Below are 9,418 nucleotides of genomic sequence, written 5' to 3' on the forward strand. Positions count from 1 at the left end.
TACAACTAAACATGACAGTCAGAATCATACAAGCAGTTAATTTCCCCATTGCCATGTATGGATGTGAGAGTTAGACAATTAAGAAAACAGATAAAAAGAAAATAAATTCATTAGAGATGTGATGCTGGAGAAGAGTGCTGAAGATAATGTGGACAGCCAAAAAGATAAACAAATGGGTCATAGAACAGATTAGGCCTGAGTTCTGCAACTATACTGGGCAGTGAGGGTTCCTTGGAATATAAAAAAAATAAAAATAAAACTTTATTTATATACCGCTTTTCCAAAATGATCAAAGTGGTTCACAACATCAGATATCAAATAACTATTACAAAACAGAATAAAATAGACAGAATAACATAGACATATTTAAAAACATCATATAAAAGGTCCTGATTATCTTAATCTAATCGTGGTCGAACATCTTGAGGTAGCATCTGAGAGGGGATAAATTTCCTAAAAAGAGTCGGAAGGACAGTAAGGGCTGTTCGACAGTGGAATGCACTCCCTCGGAGGGTGATAGAGTCTCCTTCCTTGGAGGTCTTTAAACAGAGGCTGGATGGCCATCTGTCAGGGATGCTTTGATTTGGATGTCCTGCATGGCAGGGGGTTGGACTGGATGGCCCTAGTGGTCTCTTCCAACTCTACGATTCTATGATTCTATGATATGCTAAATGGAAGAGGTGAGTTTTCAGAGATTTCTTAAAAACGTCCACAGTAGAACTGAGGCGGATCTCTTCCGGAAGTTTGTTCCAATAATGCGGGGCCACTGCTGTAAAAGTTATTTGGTGAATTGTTTTCAATCTCACCTTGGGGTGTTCCAGTAAGCACTTCCCTGATGTTCTGAGGGTGCGAGGCGGATTGTGTAGGGAGAGGTGTTCCCTCAAGTAACTCGGGCCCAAGCCATGTAGGGTTTTATAGGTAATGACCAACACTTTGTATTGGGCCCGGAAGCTAATTGGCAGCCAGTGAAGAGATTTTAAAACAGGTGTTACATGGTCTGACCTTAAGGTTCCGGCGACCAGTCTGGCTGCAGCATTTTGAATTAATTGAAGCTTCCGAACCTGGTACAAAAGTAGCCCCATGTAGAGTGCATTACAGAAATCCAAGCGAGAGGTTACCAGAGCATGTACTATGGTTTCAAGGTCCTTTCGGTCCAGACAGGGACGCAGTTGGCGTATCAGCCAAAGCTGATACCAAGCACTCCTGGCCATCACATCCACCTGAGATGACAACCACAGAGATGAGTCCAGGAATACTCCCACCAAACTGCGAACTTTGTCCTTTAGGGGGAGCTTAACCCCGTCCAGGACAGGGTGGCAAATTTCCCCGTCTGGATTTGGAGTACCTATCAAGAGTACCTCTGTTTTCTCCGGATTCAGCTTGAGTTTGTTTTCCCTCATCCATCCCATTACTGACTTCAGGCAGGCATCCAGAGGAGAGGTGCCATCTTTAGTCACTGTATCAGTCGGAAACATGGAGAGATAGATCTGGGTGTCATCAGCGTACTGATAACACCGAGCTCCATATTTCCGGATGATCTCTCCCAACGGCTTCATGTAAATATTAAACAGCATGGAGGACAGAATGGCACCCTGAGGGATGCCTGATGTCAGCTCTCTTTTACGAGAGCAACAGTCCCCCAGCCTCACTATCTGGAATCGTCCCGAAAGGTAGGACCGGAGCCACTGGAGCGCAGTGCCACCGATACCTAACTCTCTCAGGCGTTCCAGAAGGATACCATGGTTGATGGTATCGAAGGCCGCAGAGATGTCCAAGAGCACCAGCAGGGTCACATTTCCCCTGTTCATGCTCAGATAGAGATCATTGACTAAGGTGACCATGGCAGTCTCCACTCCGTATCCCGCTTGGAAGCCAGTTTGAAATGGGTCTAGATAATCGGTTTCATCCAAGACAACTTGGAGTTGGAAGGCTACTGCCCTCTCAATCACCTTGCCCAAGAAAGTTGCTCATCTGCAGGGGATCTAGGGAGGGTTTCTTCAGAAGTGGCTTCACTATGGCCTGTTTTAAGGCAGGTGGAAATATTCCCTCCCGAAGGGATGTATTAATTATGAGCTGTAATGAAGACGTTATTAGATCCCCTCCCTGGACGGTCAACCAAGATGGGCAAGGTTCGAGAGGACAGGTTGTCCTTCTCACACAGCCAAGGAGCTTGTCCACGTCCTCAGTACTTACAAACTCAAAACGATCCAGAATAACCTTGTTTCCAGAGTCACTGGACGCCTCTGTTATAGGTTCTGTCAAAAGACCAGCGTCAAGATCAGCCCTTATCTGAGAGATTTTATCGGCAAAGAAGTCAAAATGACTAAACTGAGACTGTCAAACTATGGCGACATCATGAGAAGACACAGCTCCTTAGAAAAGACAATGAAAGGTTGAAGGAAAGAGAAAGAAAGGAAGACCACACGCTAGGCAGATGGACCCCGTCCGGGCAGCCATGGGCATGGATCTGCAAGAATTGAGGACAGTAGTGGAGGACAGGGCGTACTGGAGATGTCTCATCCACAGGGCAGCCATAAGTTGGGATCAACTTGAGGGTAGTTAACAATAACAACAACACAGACAGTACAGCATCCACACTGAAAGCCAATTGCTAAAGGCCTGCCAGAATTTAAAAAAAATCTTTATTTGCTACAACAAATGGGGCAAGGGTACTAGTACACAATTCCATCTTCCTCTCTGAAGCACAAGATTTGCACTGCCCAGTATAGTTACACTAGAACCCTACTGGCACTGCTCAGTATAGTTGCAGTAGAGCTTGAATTAATTGGTTTGTTTGGCATATCATGGTATATAGTCAAAAAAAGTTCTTCTTTGAGAGAGGAAAGCGAGAAGCGAAAGGGATATGATGCTATAATCTTTCTGACTGATATTACAGAGCTAGTCAAGGCACAGTGGCTGTAGTACAACTGGTCAATGAGAAAAGACTATAATGTTTTGAGTGTTTTTGCTGGGGAGAGTGAATAAATGGGACAACATAAAGATGTATAAAATTGTCCACAGTATGGGAGAAATGGAGCTGCTTCCCTCTCTCTTCCATAACACTGAGGCCTGAGGTCATCCAGTGAAGGTGAATGGTGAGAAAATCAGGACAAACAACAAATAAGAAATATGTGTTCATACTGTACATAGTTGAACTGTCGAATGTGCTACAATGGGATGTAGTGATGGCTGCATTTTGGATGTTTTAAAAAGACAGATTCATGATGATAAGTCTATTAATGGTTATGAGTCATAATGGATATATGTTATCACCCATATGAGAGACTATATGTTTCTCAGTCTGAATTACCATGGTACACATCTGAGGGAAAGCTATTATGCTCATATATCTATTTGGCCAGAACAGGAACAGAATGCAGGACGAAATTGGCCTTTGGTCTAATCCAACAGTTCTCCTTTTTTTAAGCAGCTCTAAGTATAGTCTATCCCTGGTGAAGCTCATGTCTACTGTCATAGGTACTGAAAGGCAAAATATGTATGATAAATAAGATAAGCTCCCTCATGGCAGGAACATTTGTATTAGACTGTCAATCTGTCTCTTTCCTCTTTCTTGTTTCAGGATATTGGAAGCACCCTCAACAGGTGAGGAGTTTGTTCTTCTTGTTGGTTTTACCCCATGCTGAGAACCAGAAAACCTAGGAATCGGAATGGCCATTCTCATGTAATGTTCTTCATGCATACAAGATGGGGACAGGTAGCACTAGTAGCATTTTAGTAGCAGCAGTTCTCATGTTGTTTCAATAGGAATTATCAAGCACCATGTGATACAGTCAACTCCCATCACTAGTCCCAGCCTCTGCCAACCTAGCAGTTTGAAAGCATTTAAAATTATAGTAGATACATAGGTACCACTTTGGTGGGAGAGTAACAACGTTCTGTGCAGTCATGCTGACCACATGACCATGGAGTTGTCTTTGACAACGCTAGCTCCCTTAGTAATGGAGATGAACACTGCTCCCTATAGTTGGACATGACTAGACATTCATGTCAAGGGAAAACCTTTATCTTTACCATAAGCTTTTGACATGATCTTCATATCTTACAAATTCATTATGTCTTGAAAAGTTTCATTAGTCTGGGTTATCCACTACAATGGAAACTTAACATACTAGGTTAAGGGAGTTTATGGAGGTCACACTCTTTCAGTCTCAGAGGGACACAAAGACAAAGCCTGTCTGAGCAAATCTTGCCTAGAAAACCTCATGAGAGGTTCACCTTAGGGTTGCCATAAGTCAGAAATGACTTGAAGGCACAGAATAAAAATGAGAGGAACATTTCATTCTCACTTCTACTTCTGTATCAAGAAAGCTGCTTCAAAGAGCTATCCAGCCTTCCTAAACAATGGACGTTATCAGACAATGGAAATTGGAAGTATAATCCAATGGCAATCCGAATGCAATCATGGGGTTTCACGTTATTGCGTGATAGACTACCACACGCAAATTCGGGCAATGACATGCTATTTTCGGGCAACAGGAAGCCAGTTCGAACGTAATTTGCATTCACGTAAATTCACTGAACTAGCGAATTCACGTAAATGCATTCTGGCCCCACTTTCTTTTCATTCGAAATTAAGAGAAATTCCTCACGTGTGATAAAGTCCAATGTGGAATTGGTGGCTGTAGAGAGGAGGAAAACAACAGGTAGGTTACCTTCTTTGAACTTCCTTAAGTTAACTTAGATCTGGGCTGTAACTTTTCCAAGGGTCATTTTATGAGCAAAATTCTAGAGGCAATATGAAAAAAAAATACAAATATAAGAAGTTTATTTGTACTTATCATTACTTTCAGGCACATTTGTAATTTTTAATTGTTGAACTGACCTGTGGTATAAACTAGTCTTTATACCCAGTTGTCTTGAACTGATAGTTCGGTTTTTCTTTTTTTTTCTTTTTTTTCATTTTAATAGTTTTATTGAGACATTAAAGGGCATTACAGACTAAATATATACATTTCTGTAAGAGAGCAATGTAAAGTTTCTTTTAAAAAAAACAATACATAAGCAACAATAAACAATGATCATCGTCAGCAACAACAACATTTTCTTTCCTACTTCAGACCTCTAACCTCTGACAAGCTAATAACACTAAACTAAAAGCTTGACTTCCTTGACTTGTCCATCTTAATCAACTATGTTCTAGTTTGGGTTTTACAAGTGCACTGCACCTTTATCTTACATGGGTAGAATGACCTATTCTATCATCACATTTCTGCTTCTGCTAAAAGCAACTAAAGAAGAGAGTAATACAGATGGGAGGAAAAAGAGAAAAGGTGCAGCCAGACATCTTGGTAAGAAAGAATTCTGACTTATTGTGAACGCACCAGCATGCTTATGTGTGCTGATTGTTGAACATGACAGTTGAGTCTTGCAGGAATCAACACTCATTTGACAAGACAGAGGAAGAGCATAAGAACAAGCTGTGGGTTCTTTCTGTAGCTTATTGGGGAAGAACAAACCAGAAAGCTAGGTTCCAAGTGTTGTGTTATTTGGTTCCAAGTGTTGTATTAAACCAGGAGTGGGCAACTACTGAGCACTGAGGGGCAGCAGTGGCTTTCATGTGACTTTATAGGGTTGCATCAACCCCCCCCCCCAATCTCCCCAATTTTTAAAAACTTCTTAGAAATTGGGCCCAAATGGCTGCTCATACGCTTTAGGACATCTGGTTGACTTCCTGTTGAAAACAAAAAGGCCATCACCTGCACACACACAGACACAAAAAAACTTGGCAAACGTGCTCCTGTACCCTCTAAGAGTTGTGGAGGATATTTGAGACCATTTTAAAAAATAAGCTGAGGAATCCTGAGGAGGTTCAAAACTTTCTTCAAAGGTCTATGGTTTCAGGGAAGGTGATGCCTCCCTGGTAAATTTGCCAGAGTGAAAACTGGAGAGGGCTCTTGTACATTTAATGGTTGTGTTGCCTGATGGTGTGAGCTCCTGTCACTAGTCCCAGCTTCTGCCAACCTAGCAGTTTGAAAGCATACAAATGCAAGTAGATAGAAAGGTATAAAATATTAATGGAGAATAAGAGGGGGGAAAATAAACCAAATTATTTTAAAAGAAATATGGGAAGATGATTAGGATGTAAAATTTGTGATAATGAATGGAATAAAATTTGGGAACAAAGACATTTGAGAAATTTATTGGTGCGAATTAAGGAAAATTATTATAAATTGATTTGGAAATGGTATTTGACACCAGTGAGATTACATAATATAAACAAAGATAATTCAAAATATTGTTTGAGAGGTTGTCAGGAAGTAAGATCATATGCACATATGTCGTGGCAATGTAAATATGTACAAGAATTTTGGGAAATAGTAATAGTAGAGATAGAAAATATTATTAATGTAAAGACAAATAGAAAACCAAATATAGTATTGTTATCAATATACAATGAAGTAGAATGGGAAAAAGAAGAAAAAACCTTGTAACAAATTTGTTTAATGCTACGAGATTAATCATAGCAAGAAATTGGAAAACAAAAATGAATGTGATATTGTAGGACTGGTATAAAGGAGTTTGGAAGTTAGCAGGTAATGACAAATTAACATGTAAATTGAAAGTAAAAAAAGGATTATGGAAAGGAAATGATTTTGATGAAATATGGAAAAAAAATTATTGAAAATGTACTAAGAAAAGAAGATGGGAAATTACCTCCACAGGAGGAGTTAAAATTTTGGATGGAATATAAAGAAGGGAATGGCTCCGGAGGTGGGGTGCACAGAGGTGATATTTGTATGGAAAGAATACTAAAATTTGTTTTGTAAAATTTCAAATATTAATTTTTAAGATAGATAGATAGATAGATAGATAGATAGATACCACTTCTCAGTAGGAAGGTAATAGCATTCGGTGCAGTCATGTTGGCCACATGACCACCAGAGCAGTCCTTGGACAACTCTAGCTCTTCAGCTTAAAAACAGAGATAAGCATTGCCCCCTACAATCGGTTACAACTAGAGATTCATGGCAAGGGACTACCTTTACCTTTATAGAAGAGAATTGGGACCCAGCGTGGCTTAGTGGTTTGAGAGCTGAACTACAACTCATGTGATTAGGGTTCAAACTCCTGCTTGCCCATGGAAACCCACTGGGTGACTTTGGGTGAGTCACACACTTTCAACCCCAGAAAACCCTGTGTTAGGTTTGCCTTAGAGTTACCATAAGTTGGAATGACTTGAAGGCACATAACAAGAAAGAAATAATTCCTTACAAGCAACACCTGCTGAAACTCCTGCTTCTGTACAACCTTCTCCAGTTTTCACTCCGGCAACCCATCGCCCTGGTCCACCAGCAATTGCATGCATCATGTGGATCTCAGGATGTTGCCCACGTTTGTCGTGTAGTATTAGTCTACTCCAAGGAGAGTCCTCTTACATTTAGAGCAGAGGTGCAGGAAAATATTGCTGCAGGATTGTTTTTGTGTTCCCAGGGTCTCTGAAGGGTCTTAAACCTTTAAGACAAAAAAGAGTTTTTTTAGAAAAATCTTTTCCTTCCAAGTCCTTCCAAATGTCCTCTGAGAGGGAATGGTTGGTGGTTTTGACACTACTGTTCCTTGGACCATTTTAGGTTTGGGAAAGGCCTTTTCTTTAACAGGAAGTGACATGGAAATTGACTCGATGTTGTAAAAGTGGCCTCTCAGAGCAAGGGAAAAGAGGCGTGGTGTTTTACCCCCATTCCCCCAGAGGGCATTTGATGGCAAATGAATTGTTTTAACACAGGGGGTTGCAGCAGTGGGTGCAGTCCTCTTAGGTCTATTTGGGGGCTAACATAGCTCCGACTATTGCCCACCTTGAATCAGAAGTTGATTCTAGGCTCAAAGTAGTTGAAAGTTTCTTGTGACGTTGTGTGCCTTCAAGTTGTTTCCAACTTACGACAATCATAAGGCGAACCTTCTTGGGGTTTTCTTGGCAATATTTGTTCAAAGTGGGCTTGCCTTTGCCATCCTCCAAGCCTGAGAGAATGTGACTTGCCTAAGTTCACCTAGTGAGTTTCCATGGCTGGGTGGAGATTGAAATCACGTAAAGGGAGCTGCTCAAATGGGAGCCTCTCCTGCCCAAGAAAAGGGATTCCTTTATCGAGGAGTTTCCTCCCCTCTCCAGCCAGGATCTGTGGGAGCCCCTCCCGCTGGCTGGAACCTAACCTTGTGCCCCAGTAAGCAGTCTAGGTTGGGACGTCTCCCTCCCTCTCCTGCCTTACCTTTTGCAAGGTGGTGTGTGTGTGTGTATGTGGGATATTGGGATTTTGGGGTTGTGTTACTGTGATTCCTCTAAAAGGTTTTGCAAGCTGTTAAGTAAAGCCTGGTTGGTTCTTTGTTCTCAATGCTGCCAAGCCTCAAGTCAGTTTGGATTTTGGGGTTGTGTGGTTGGGATCCCTAGCACGGTAGAGCCTGTTCCCCACCCACAATAGAGACAACACAAAGTTAGGACGTCAGGAAACTACGCTGACACCACGTCCAGGGGTGATCACACAACTGCCACTGGGCTGTCAGGCACAGAGCCAGCCGACAAACTATGTGACCAAAGATGGAAAATGGGGTAGAGCCAACCCAAAAGTTCTTTAGCCCTTATGGCCACTCATACAAGAAACACATTCACTCTCCTTCCTATTTATCTGCATTTGCGACAGATTTTCTCTGGAATTCTGTTCCCTTTACGTGATTTTGTGATTTCCCCTTTTTTCCATTTTTTATACATGTTCCGTTTAAAACTTAGCTCAGTTGAAAGTTCCTTCGTCATCCATCCTGGTTTCTTCAGACACCTTCCATTTTTCTTCCTCACTGGAACTGTTTGAAATTGTGCCTTCAGTATCTCCCTTTTGAGAAACTCCCATCCATCCTGAACTCCCTTCTCTTTTAGTATTTCTGAAAGTGGGATCACACGCAATACTTCTCTAAGTTTACTGAAATCCGCTCTCCTAAAATCTAGGATGCATGTCTGACTATGTCTAGCTTCTCCTTTCCATTGAATAACAAACTCCAGGAGAACATGGTCACTTCCACTTAATGATCCCACCACTTGCACCCCATTAACCAAGTCATCCTTGTTGGTTAGGATCAGATCTAAAATAGCTACCCCCCTTGTTGCCTCTTCCACCTTTTGGACAATGAAACTGTCTTCCAGGCAAGTGAGGAATTTGCTAGACCTTGAGGATTTTGCTGAGTTTGAATTCCAACAAATATCAGGTTAGTTGAAGTCACCCATCGCTACAACATCTCTCCTTTCTGAGTGTGTAGTCATCTATTCTAAAAAGGCGTCATCCAATTCCTCCATCTGATTTGAGGGTCTGTAGTGGAGTCCCACCATAACGTCCTTATTGTTTCCTTCCCTTTTAATTTTTATCCAGATGTTCTCCACCTGGCTTCCAGTATTGATGTCCTGGATCTCTTCACTGGTGTA

At 41.6% G+C, this 9,418-nt stretch overlaps 1 protein-coding gene across 1 annotated transcript in view; it reads left to right on the plus strand.

Moving 5' to 3' along the window:
* Window positions 1-3,550: 3,550 nt before the first annotated feature.
* The window catches only part of LOC121924014 (E3 ubiquitin-protein ligase TRIM7-like), a 16,420-nt gene continuing 10,552 nt past the window's right edge, over window positions 3,551-9,418 (plus strand). The window contains exon 1 of the mRNA XM_042455066.1: window positions 3,551-3,603. The gene's annotated coding sequence lies outside the window, so the exon portion shown is untranslated. The remainder of the gene's footprint in view (window positions 3,604-9,418) is intronic.

Source organism: Sceloporus undulatus, chromosome 2, assembly GCF_019175285.1.
Source record: "Sceloporus undulatus isolate JIND9_A2432 ecotype Alabama chromosome 2, SceUnd_v1.1, whole genome shotgun sequence".
In the NCBI taxonomy this organism is placed as follows: Eukaryota; Metazoa; Chordata; class Lepidosauria; order Squamata; family Phrynosomatidae; genus Sceloporus; species Sceloporus undulatus.